At 42.7% G+C, this 12068-nt stretch overlaps 1 long non-coding RNA gene across 1 annotated transcript in view; it reads left to right on the top strand.

Moving 5' to 3' along the window:
• Positions 1 to 2967, top strand: part of LOC149984909 (uncharacterized) — a 30332-nt gene extending 27365 nt beyond the window's left edge. The window contains exon 5 of the long non-coding RNA XR_016485214.1: positions 195 to 2967. This is a non-coding gene — a long non-coding RNA (uncharacterized LOC149984909). The remainder of the gene's footprint in view (positions 1 to 194) is intronic.
• The last annotated feature ends 9101 nt before the right edge of the window (positions 2968 to 12068 follow it).

Below are 12068 nucleotides of genomic sequence, written 5' to 3'. Positions count from 1 at the left end.
TAAGTACTTCACACCACTGGCTCTGTATAGTTTTATCAGTCTAACGATATACTTGGTTCTATACTGAACAATGTCAATCAAGACAACTTGTCATGTCAATGTTCATCAGTAAAAATGTTTTGTTGCTTAAATTGTGTGCCTCTTTCTTTCTTGTCATTTTGTTTGTTTGTTTTCCCCCTATTATCTCTACCCAGCTTCCGGATGTTTCCCTCCATGTGGTGAGTGACTGTTTCCTCTGCCATTGTTCCTCCTGGCATGACCTTCCTGTTGAACCTCATGAACTCTTAGTAGCTCTGCTTAGCTATTGCCTCAACGTGTTAGATTGATTCATAGAATAGTTGGAATCGTTTTATGATAGCAAGCAAGTTGTGCACCTGCTGTCAATGTAATAGTTATGCTAAGACATGAACAAAGTATTAAATAGATTTAATTTCCAATGATATTTCCTTTATATTCTACATTGTTCTAGAAACGTATAGGCTGTGTTGCATTTCCTCCCATGGATTCCTCAGGTTTTCTGGCTTCTGGTTATGTCTACAACTGTATCGCCTGTCAGTATGACTCCTGTGTGTTCCCACTTGACTGTCCAAGTGAGTAACAAAACACCACTTCAAATCTATTGACCATTCACACAGATTTGTTTCATCACTCAAATACCCTCATCTCCCCAATGCCTGGTTAAGACTACATCCTAAACCCGCCTTAACACTGTCTGTGTAGGTCTGTCTGTGTAATACTGCTTGTGTAGGCTGTTACAACTGTATTTTCTCCTTGTGAAAACATCCACTTGGTGCCTCATCCTTGAAATGTTCTTAGCAGTAAAGTCAGAGGATTTTTTTTGCACAGAAAGGCCCTAAGGTGCCCTTTAAGTTCTTGACTTCTTTGTGTAAGGTGACAGTCTCCTCCCACACACCATGGTATTCATATCCACCCAGTGCTGCACAATTACTGTTCAGCATATCACCCCCTTTCAGTGCACCCCCCTGGAGGCTGTATTTAAATATTATCATTAGGAGGGCTCAGACTGCCACTCTGCTGCCCCTTGAGAACAGCTTGACCACAAGGTTAGGGTGTTTCAGTGTGTGATAATGGCCTAGTATGTCCATCACTATACAGTACCCACTGCAATTCCTCACAATCTGGGCCCAAGTATGTATTCAGATGAGAATCTCTCCCAAAAGATGAGCTGAATTATTGAAGTCATGTTATGAAACCATCCCTTTTCCTGAAACTTCCATTTAGACATGATTCCTTTGTAGTGAGTGAAGATCAGAGGATTGTGCAGTCATGTTGTCCCCTGACTTGCAGATCGGGACCCAGCAGGTGGATCAGTTTGAGGAGGTGACCGTAGGGATAGACCGGCTCTACTCTATCCCCTCAGCTGGTCTGTGAAACCAGGGTACATACCAGTGTGAGATCTACTCTGACCAGTGTGAGATCTACTCTGACCAGCGCTCCTTAGTCAGACTACTACCACCTCATAGGTGATGATAGTGTTGCAGAGAGAAGTTCATTCAAGTCCCATATTCCTTTATGTGTGTTGTATGGTGGGGACTCCCCATTCACCATCAATGTGTAGCATGGTGCCCATTTTGTCTCTCTCTGTGTTCTGAGTCTCTGACCTCTCTCCCTCGATCTCTCTCTTTTTTGGTTCCAGGTAGAATCCTGATGAGGACAGCTTGGCTGTTGAAACGTTGTTGCTCCTAGAGTGTGCGGCTCTCCTTTTCTTGTCAATAACTATTTTGGATTCCATGTAGAAACCTCCGGGGAAAGGGTTCTACCTGGAACCAGAACAGTTCTAACCAGGAAAAATATTTTTTCTAAATAAGCGTTTCCCAAACTCTGGGTACAATTGGTTTTTGCTCTAACACTACACTGCTGACTCAAATGATCAAATAATGATGATTAGTTGATTATTTGAATGAGCTGTGTAATGCTAGGACAAAAACCAAAACGTGCACTCCCAAAATGACCCTGTCCTATGGGTACAGCCGCAGAACCCTTTAATGTTCTAGGTAGTTACGTTCCCCAGTTTATGAGTTGTAGTTTGTGTATTTGCATGTGTTTATTTCAGGAAATGGCTTCCTGAAATCCCTCAAGCAGCTGATTGGTCGACTCCAGGGCTAATTGGAGAGCTTACCCCGCCCCCTCGTAAAGACGCAGCTGTCTCCAATTACCTGTTCCTTCTGAAGCTATATAAAAGCCAGTGTTCTGTTCAGGAGAGAAAGATTTGCTGGGAGGTCATTGCATAGGGATTTTGCCAGAGAGATTTGCGAGAGATTTGCTGGGAGGTCATTGCAGAGAGATTGAATGTGAGAGAGATTTTGCTGGGAGGTCATTGCATAGGGATTTTGCTAGAGAGATTTGCGAGAGATTTGCTGGGAGGTCATTGCATAGGGATTTTGCTAGAGAGATTTGCGAGAGATTTGCTGGGAGGTCATTGCATAGGGATTTTGCTAGAGAGATTTGCTAGAGATTTGCTGGGAGGTCATTGCAGAGAGATTGAATGTGAGAGAGATTTGCTGGGAGGTTATTGCAGAGATTTTGCTAGATAATTTTGATGGGAGTTCATTGCTGGGAAGTTGGTATGTTCTGTGAGTTTGTTGCTCAGGTAGATCTTATTTGATGTCCTTTGTTTCTTAGTTTGTTTGTGAAATTGTTTAATATTCTGTTTCATTTGTTCCCAGGGGGGAAGGGGAAGGCACCTTGGGAGTGCTTAGGCAAGAGGCCCGCGGGCATACATATACCCGTAGTATATTCACTGTCTAGGCACACTAGGTAAGACCTGGGTGGACCACCCCCTGTATTTTGGTTAGGGCACCAGGTGGTGCTAAATTAGGTAAGTAGTGGGTAGGCAGGTAAGATAGGAGAGGGGGGGACTTTGAGATTTACTTTCTTTGCTTTGGTTCCGTCCAGCCCCTTTTCCCCATATTACCGTGTAAAGGAATAAAGTCCTTGTAAACGGTACCACATTCTGCCTGTTGTCATCCTTACTCGCACCTACAGTCCATACCTCTTTCACTTCACAGAGAGTTTAGTTGTAGCAGGGTGTTGTGTTCCCTCTTCATAGAGGCGTGCGTAACAATGACCCTGTCCTATGGGTACAGCCGCAGAACCCTTTAATGTTCTAGGTAGCACCTGTGTCAGTGTCCCAGCTCACATACACAGAGCTGTAGATATACCTTTGCCTGTGTTTGTCTCCTGTGAGGGAGGGATACTATCATTTATATTCTATAGGCTATAGTATAGACAGTTATTAACGCAGAGTGCCTTAATACCCCTTAGTCGTGGACTATTCACCATACGGTGCCTCTTCAGGCCTTATTGCTTTATTAAAGCCATGTTGCTTTAACAGCATTGGATTGCTTTTTTTGCCGTGCTGCCAATAAAGATGGTTTGAATCTGAATGTGACTTAACCAGAGAAAGGGCTCTCCCTGTCAAATGTGGACAGGCAGTCTCAAATCTTATATCTAGTTTCCAGAACAGTAATGAGGTTCATGTTTGCTCAGCAACTGTGACACTATCTCATTTCTTGGAGCCTGAAAAGATATGGCCACTTAAAGCTCCGATAGGACAAAAAAATATTTGATTCTCCTTCCAAAATGACACACATCTAGTCTCATATGATGGCCATCATACCCAATTCAGCACTCACACCAGAACTTTTTTTATTTATGCATTATGTCATGTGTATATTACAGATATTACCAAGGGGATATCCTAGTCTAGACATGGGTATAGTCTTACATATCACAGAGAAGCTCTCGTCTGGACTAACTCATCTGTGTACCTGGTTGTTACAGGGTTCTGCGCTGGTGGTCGATAAAGGAGAAGAGTGATGTGGAGCAAGCTGTCCAGACGATCCACATTCAAGGTGCCCAGTGCGGGAGACTTATCTACTGCAATAAAAACAGTCCGATGACTCTCATCCATTCCCTTCTGTGACAGTGAAGAATATCTGGGTTTGGTCAGAGCAATCGTTCTTTAGCTGGTTTCACCACTAGAGGGCGATAAGCACATGTTAATATCTATAACTTCAGTGCTTTAAGACAGGAGTCATTAAGATCGGTTGCCTTATTTTCCTGATGTAAGACATTATTTGTTATAATGACAATGATTAGGTTCCTATTATCACCGCATGGTGAGACCAGGGAATGCTTTATGGGACAGATTCAACACATTTTTATTTGTTCAAAGACCCTTACTGTTATGACAGATTCGATGAGATACATACATTGTTAACTGATAGTTAACCCATCTGTCTGTCACAGTTAATGATTGAATTAACCCCTTCATTGGTTAAACTTGATGTGGCTCATGAGTATTATTAGTTCACTGTATTCTGGCTAGGTGGTTGTGAGACTATTGTGACACTGACCATACCATGATGGAGGGAACATGATCTGAGGAGAGGCGGAGCGTTACTGGCGTTATAAACCCTCAGTGTGTGTCTAAATATATATACAGACATGACTCATCGTTTAACCGCCATTTAACAGGCGCTGAGGGTGTATTTTTTTCCAATGGGTTGTTCAGTTGCCTGGGCAATGAATGATGCATCAAGGGGCCTCCTAGCTGGAAGTGTATTCTGGATTTTATCAAACCTGGAATTAGTTTCCACTTCATGATATGCTATTGTGGTTTGTGGCTTTTGACCACCTACTTGACCAAACACATAATTTATTTAACCTTTTTAACTAGACAAGTCAGTTTTAAGAACAAATGTTTACTTGCAATGACTGGCCTACCCAGGCCAAACCCGGACGACGCTGGGCCAGTTGTGCACCACCCTATGGGACTCTCAATCACGGCCGGATGTGACACAGCCTGGATTCGAAACCGGTACTGTAGTGACGCCTCTTGCACTGAGATGCAGTGTCAGACCGTTGCGCCACTCAGGAGCCCTGGAGTGTAGTATGTAATCAGACTTTCTTTTTTTATGGAGTTAATGGAGAACCAAGGTAGAATCTCAAATTTGATGAAAGTCAAAATGTGAAATCCATTATACTATTTATACATGATCATGGATGGGTTCTATTGCATTTTACTTCAGTCATATACTGTTGATTTAATTCAATCAAATGCGTTCAATTCAAGAATTGAAAAAAAGTCATTTCAAATTCATTGAGCTGACATGAAAATTGACCCCAATCCTGTACATCATATGATCGCAGAATTTTTTATCATTGAGCATTAACCTTAGTGACCAATATCGCAAAAGCTGAATATATGTCACAAATCAGCCCTACGTTAGAGCCGGCCCCAGCCTCGACCAAACCTGTAGCTTTCATCCTCACGGGGCTCTATATCACTCTAACAGAGGTCACATCACTGACTTCTGTCATTTTACCAGAGAAAATGTAGTATTATGTAATCACATCAGGTAAACCTGGAACTTAGCTTTGTTTGAAGTTCCCTGTACTCTACAGTATAGGCATTATTCTAACAGATAATGATGGACTGGACCCTTCCATTTTATTTAACCTTTATAAGGGAGTCCAGCTGAAACCAAGGTATCTTTATTTGGCTGCCTTTGTGTGTCTGTCATCGTTTTGGAAAGGATTATGCTTTGTAAATGACATGCATTACATGCCAACTTATGTCTTGGTATCTGGGAGCCTGACCCTTCTCATCTCAACAACGAAGGCCTTCCTTCAACTTGACTGGCACAAAGCATGGTTTTAATACAATTATATCATCAGGGAGACATCTTTTGAGATGTCATGGTCAGGTAGTTTCAAAATAAGTTTTTTACATTTATTTTTAGCGCCCAGAAAAACACTTCTTTACCTGCTTCTCTGACCTGATACCAATCAAAATATGTCATATTTCACAGACGTCTCGATGCCATCATGAACAAATATGTACAGTATTTCCCAGACGTCTCGATGCCATCATGAACAAATATGTACAGTATTTCCCAGAAGTCTCGATGCCATCATGAACAAATATGTACAGTATTTCCCAGACGTCTCGATGCCATCATGAACAAATATGTACAGTATTTCCCAGAAGTCTCGATGCCATCATGAACAAATATGTACAGTATTTTGGGTGTAATATTGTCTGACGTCTTTTCAACCAGAAAAACAATTTACAACTGGAAAGCTACGTCATTATGACATCCCATGCCAATTTTTCCCTGTCCAGAAGCATCTCAGCCCATAGAAAGAATCAGTGTAGTTGGAACCAAGACAAGTGTTTTTGCGATGATTCCGGTAAGGTATTGTGACCCCACCAAGTGTGTAAGCAACAAACTGCACACTCAATCAACCCTGAGAAACTCCCAGACAGTCCATAGGCTCCCCAGCCTGAGGAAACTCTCTTAGCTAGAGGTGTTGAAATACAGTATGACAAATAACCTCTGAGAAATGGTGTAATCTTACAGGATATTCCATCCCCCCCCATTGTCTATGGTCCTTTTCTCAACTCTGAGAGGCAAACGTGGAGGTTTTATCTTAACTCTCACTGGGTGGGGAAAGTATCATTGTTTCCATAGCAGTTGTGTTTTAGGGGTAGTCCATTTCAGTTGCATTACAATGCTTGTTGTCTGTCCTCATTTCACTTTTGTCCTTCTTGCTGTCTTCCTCTTTCAGGCATCACAACACGATGCATCGCAGACCTCATCTATTGCGATTATGACGCCATTGTGGTGATAATGACGATAATGAGAATCACGATCATATGGATTGCATTTACATAGCACTTCTCACAAGGCCGCAAAGCACTTCACTGTGCGTTGTCATCCTGTCCAAAGTGAGTTGAGAACATCAGCTCCATTGACATCAAAGTGGGTGACTGTTGATATGGAATGACTTTGAAACATTGATGTGGAGGTGGGAAGGAGATAGATCCGACCCTCAAACTTGCAATACACACACACAAACACACACACACAGACCACATCTTTCAGTTTAGTCACATTACTGTGCTTCCCCTTTTAATGGGAGCAGCATGTCTCTGGTTGGGCTGAGAGCATTCCTCCCTGACGCAGGGAAGGAGGCCTAGACAGGGTGGGGGAGGAAGGGATAATTTGAACCAGCTGCCAGGGGAAGTGATCTCCTGCTTCGTCACACAGAGACCTCCTCAGACCCTGTCTGACCAACTAACAGCCTGGGAACCCTAGCCTGGGTCCCAACATAAACCCAGCCCCTCGTATCAGCATCCTCCATCCACATCTCTGCGTCTGGGCTTTCAGATGGTCAGGGTGGGGGATAGTCACGTCACATACAGTGGGGCAAAAAAGTATTTAGTCAGCCACCAATTGTGCAAGTTCTCCCACTTAAAAAGATGAGAGAGGCCTGTCATTTTCATCATAGGTACACTTCAACTATGACAGACAAATGAGAGAAAAAAATCCAGAAAATCACATTGTAGGATTTTTTATTAATTTATTTGCAAATTATGGTGGAAAACTTTTGTTATTGACCAAATACTTATTTATCTCAATACTTTGTTATATACCCTTTGTTGGCAATGACAGAGGTCAAACATTTTCTGTAAGTCTTCACAAGGTTTTCACACACTGTTGCTGGTATTTTGGCCCATTCCTCCATGCAGATCTCCTCTAGAGCAGTGATGTTGTGGGGCTGTTGCTGGGCAACACGGACTTTCAACTCCCTTCAAAGATTTTCTAAAGGGCTGAGATCTGGAGACTGGCTAGGCCACTCCAGGACCTTGAAATGCTTCTTACGAAGCCACTCCTTTGTTGCCCGGGCGGTGTGTTTGGGATCATTGTCATGCTGAAAGACCCAGCCACGTTTCATCTTCAATGCCCTTGCTGATGGAAGGAGGTTTTCACTCAAAATCTCACGATACATGGCCCCATTCATTCTTTCCTTTACACGGATCAGTCATCCTGGTCCCTTTGCAGAAAAGCAGCCCCAAAGCATGATGTTTCCACCCCCATGCTTCACAGTAGGCATGGTGTTCTTTGGATGCAACTCAGCATTCTTTGTCCTCCAAACACGACGAGTTGAGTTTTTACCAAAAAGTTATATTTTGGTTTCATCTGACCATATGACATTCTCCCAATCTTCTTCTGGATCATCCAAATGCTCTCTAGCAAACTTCAGACGGGCCTGGACATGTACTGGCTTAAGCAGGGGGACACGTCTGGCACTGCAGGATTTGAGTCCCTGGCGGCGTAGTGTGTTACTAATGGTAGGCTTTGTTACTTTGGTCCCAGCTCTCTACAGGTCATTCACTAGGTCCCCCCGTGTGGTTCTGGGATTTTTGGTCACCGTTCTTGTGAACATTTTGACCCCACGGGGTGAGATATTGCGTGGAGCCCCAGATCGAGGGAGATTATCAGTGGTCTTGTATGTCTTCCATTTCCTAATAATTCCTCCCACAGTTGATTTCTTCAAACCAAGCTGCTTACCTATTGCAGATTCAGTCTTCCCAGCCTGGTGCAGGTCTACAATTTTGTTTCTGGTGTCCTTTGAAAGCTCTTTGGTCTTGGCCATAGTGGAGTTTGGAGTGTGAATGTTTGAGGTTGTGGACAGGTGTCTTTTATACTGATAACAAGTTCAAACAGGTGCCATTAATACAGGTAACGAGTGGAGGACAGAGGAGCCTCTTAAAAAAGACGTTACAGGTCTGTGAGAGCCAGAAATCTTGCTTGTTTGTAGGTGACCAAATACTTATTTTCCACCATAATTTGCAAATAAATTCATAAAAAAACCTACGTCATAGTTGAAGTGTACCTATGATGAAAATTACAGGCCTCTCTCATCTTTTTAAGTGGGAGAACTTGCACAATTGGTGGCTGACTAAATACTTTTTTGCCCCACTGTATGTCACCCTATCAGATAGTGTGTACAGTCGTGGCCAAAAGTTTGCATATACTCCAGAAAGTTATGAAGAGTGATCAGATGAATTGCAAAGTCCCTCTTTGCCATGCAAATTATCTGAATCCCCAGAAAACATTTCCACTGCATTTCAGCCCTGCCACAAAAGGACCAGCTGACATCATGTCAGTGATTCTCTGGTTAGCACAGGTGTGAGTGTTGACGAGGACAAGGCTGGAGATCACTCTGTCATGCTGATTGAGTTTGAATAACAGACTAGAAGCTTCAAAAGGAGGGTGGTGCTTGGAATCATTGTTCTTCCTCTGTCTATCGTGGTTGCCTGCAAGGAAACACGTGCCATCATCATTGCTTTGCACAAAATTTTTTTTTTTGCTGCCAGTAAGATTGCACCTAAATCAACCATTTATCGGATCATCAAGAACTTCAAGGAGAGTGGTTCAATTGTTTTGAACAAGGCTTCAGGGCGCCCAAGAAAGTCCAGCAAGCGCCAGGACCGTCTCCTAAAGTTGATTCAGCTGCGGGATCAGGGCAACACCAGTAAAGAGATTGCTCAGGAATGGCAGCAGGCAGGTGTGAGTGCATCTGCACGCACAGTGAGGCCAAGACTTTTGGAGGATGGCCTGATGTCAAGAAGAGCAGCAAAGAAGCCACTTCTCTCCAGGAAAACATCAGGGACAGACTGATATTCTGCAAACGGTACAGGGATTGCACTGCTGAGAACTGGGGCAAAGTCATTTTCTCTGATGAATCCCCTTTCCGATTGTTTGAGGCATCTGGAAAAAAGCTTGTCTGGAGAAGACAAGGTGAGCGCTACCATCAGTCCTGTGTCATGCCAACAGTAAAGCATCCTGAGACCATTCATGTGTGGGGTTGCTCCTCAGCCAAGGGAGTGGGCTCACTAACAATTTTCCCTAAGAACACAGCCATGAATAAAGAATGGTACCTACACATCCTCCGAGAGCAACTTCTCCCAACCATCCGGGAACAGTTTGGTGACGAACAATGCCTTTTCCAACATGATGGAGCACTTTGCCATAAGGCTCGGGGAACAAAACATTGATATTTTGGGTCCATGGCCAGGAAACTCCCCAGACCTTAATCCCATTGAGAACTTGTGGTCAATCCTCAAGAGGCTTGAGAGGGACAAACAAAAACCCACAAATTCTGACAAACTCCAAGCATTGATTATGCAAGAATGGGCTGCCATCAGTCAGGATGTGGCCCAGAAGTTGATTGACAGTATGCCAGGGCAGATTGCAGAGGTCTTGAAAAAGAAGGGTCAACACTACAAATATTGACTCTTTACCTCAACTTCATGTAATTGTTAATATAAGCCTTTGACACTTATGAAATGCTTGTAATTATACTTCAGTATTCCATAGTAACATCTGACAGAAATATCTAAAGACACTGAAGCAGCAAACTTTGTGGAAATTAATATTTGTGTCATTCTCAACTTTTGGCCAACTGTATATCACATAGGCCCCCTCCTAGGCCGAGAAGTTAGTGAAGTCAGAATATAACATGATATCAACCCAAATCTAGTGAGGGTGATGAGTAATGGTGACAACATAGACTGGTACCATTCAGACCCTCATATACTCACCACAATAATGTTTTGACTCATTTTAATCACCATCCTTGTTGTCCTGGCATTGTTGACCGGCACTGTTTCTCACCAAGGAGCACTGTTCCCTCTATGGTTAGATTGATACGGTTCTGATTCTGAAGACTGGGAAGCTGTCCGAAGTCATCATTTATGCATATAATTAGCCATTTTAGTGCCCCCACACCTTGCACCAGAATGTTTTGAGTGTTGGGGTGAGGAGGGGTTCATGATCCATCACCAGGGAAGTTTTCCATATATTCAATAAAAGGTTGCCATATCTTAACCAAAGTACCTAGTTTGTTCCATAGAACAGGGTTTCCCAAAATAAATTAAGATAAATAACAATTTTCTAATTAATTGACAGATTAAGCACATTTTGGACAAGGGATCTGTGGGAAATTGTTGGAGGGTACAATACAATGTAATATTATACAATTTGTTCTTAATTTACGTCCTTGCTTGTATTCATTATTTTTATTTTGTTGTGTGCTGAATTATATTGTTCTATACATGTATGTTTATGTTTTATTCTGTTTTTATTGTAATGTATACAGGGCTCTTGTCCCGTTCTGACCATAGTACTGTTATTTTATTATTTGTTTTAGTATGGTCAGGGCAGGGCGTGAGTCGGGGTGGGCAGTCTGTTTGTTTTTCTATGATTTTCTATTTCTGTGTTTGGCCTGATATGGTTCTCAATCAGAGGCAGCTGTCAATCGTTGTCCCTGATTGAGAACCATATTTAGGTAGCCTGTGTTCGATTGTGTTTTGTGGGTGGTTATTTTCAGTCTTTGTGTGTCTGCACCAGACAGAACTGTTTCGGTTGTTTCTTTGTTGTTTTTGTTATTCAGTGTTCAGTTTTGATTATTATTAAATAAGATGAACACTAACCACGCTGCGTTTTGGTCCTCTCCTTCTTCCACCCACGACAACCGTTACAGCTCTCTTGTAAAAGAGATTTTTAATCTCAATGTGACTCGCATTTAAAGGTTAAAAAAATGGCAGACCACAGGGATATTGATACACCACAGTAACAATTATTTAAAAAGTATACTAAATTTTTTGTCAAGGCTCAGGAGAAAACCCAGATGCAGACAATTTCAAAGTAACAAAAGTTTATTACAAAAACAGGGGGGCAGGCAAACGACAAGACCAGAGAGGTCAGTAGTCCAGAGCAGAGTCCGAAAGGTACAGAACGGCAGGCAGAGATCAGTAATCCAGAGCAGAGTCCGAAAGGTACAGAACGGCAGGCAGAGATCAGTAATCCAGGGTGGTGTGACAAGGGGACAAAACGACAGGCAGGGCAGGCAGATTGGTCAAAAACCAGGAAAGCTAGAAAACAGGAACTAGAGCCAGAGGGGCGCACGGGAAAAAACACTGGTAGGCTTGACGAAACAAAACGAACTGGCAACAGACAAACAGAGAACACTGGTATAAATACACTGGAGATAATGAGGAAGATGGGTGACACCTGGAGTGGGGTGGAGACGAGTACAAAGACAGGTGTAACAGATCAACAGACAGTTTTCTTTTTAACATAAAGACACTGTAATCAAAGCGTTAAAGGTCCAATGCAGCCGTTTTTCTACCTCAATATCATTTCTGGGCAACCACTTGTTACTGTGACATTACTGTGATTGTTTTCAAT

Source organism: Oncorhynchus mykiss, chromosome 2, assembly GCF_057628025.1.
Source record: "Oncorhynchus mykiss isolate SJ-2025 chromosome 2, ASM5762802v1, whole genome shotgun sequence".
NCBI lineage: Eukaryota > Metazoa > Chordata > Actinopteri > Salmoniformes > Salmonidae > Oncorhynchus > Oncorhynchus mykiss.
The sequence above is the reverse complement of the archived record's forward strand: the minus strand, read 5'-3'. Positions and strand labels throughout refer to the sequence as shown.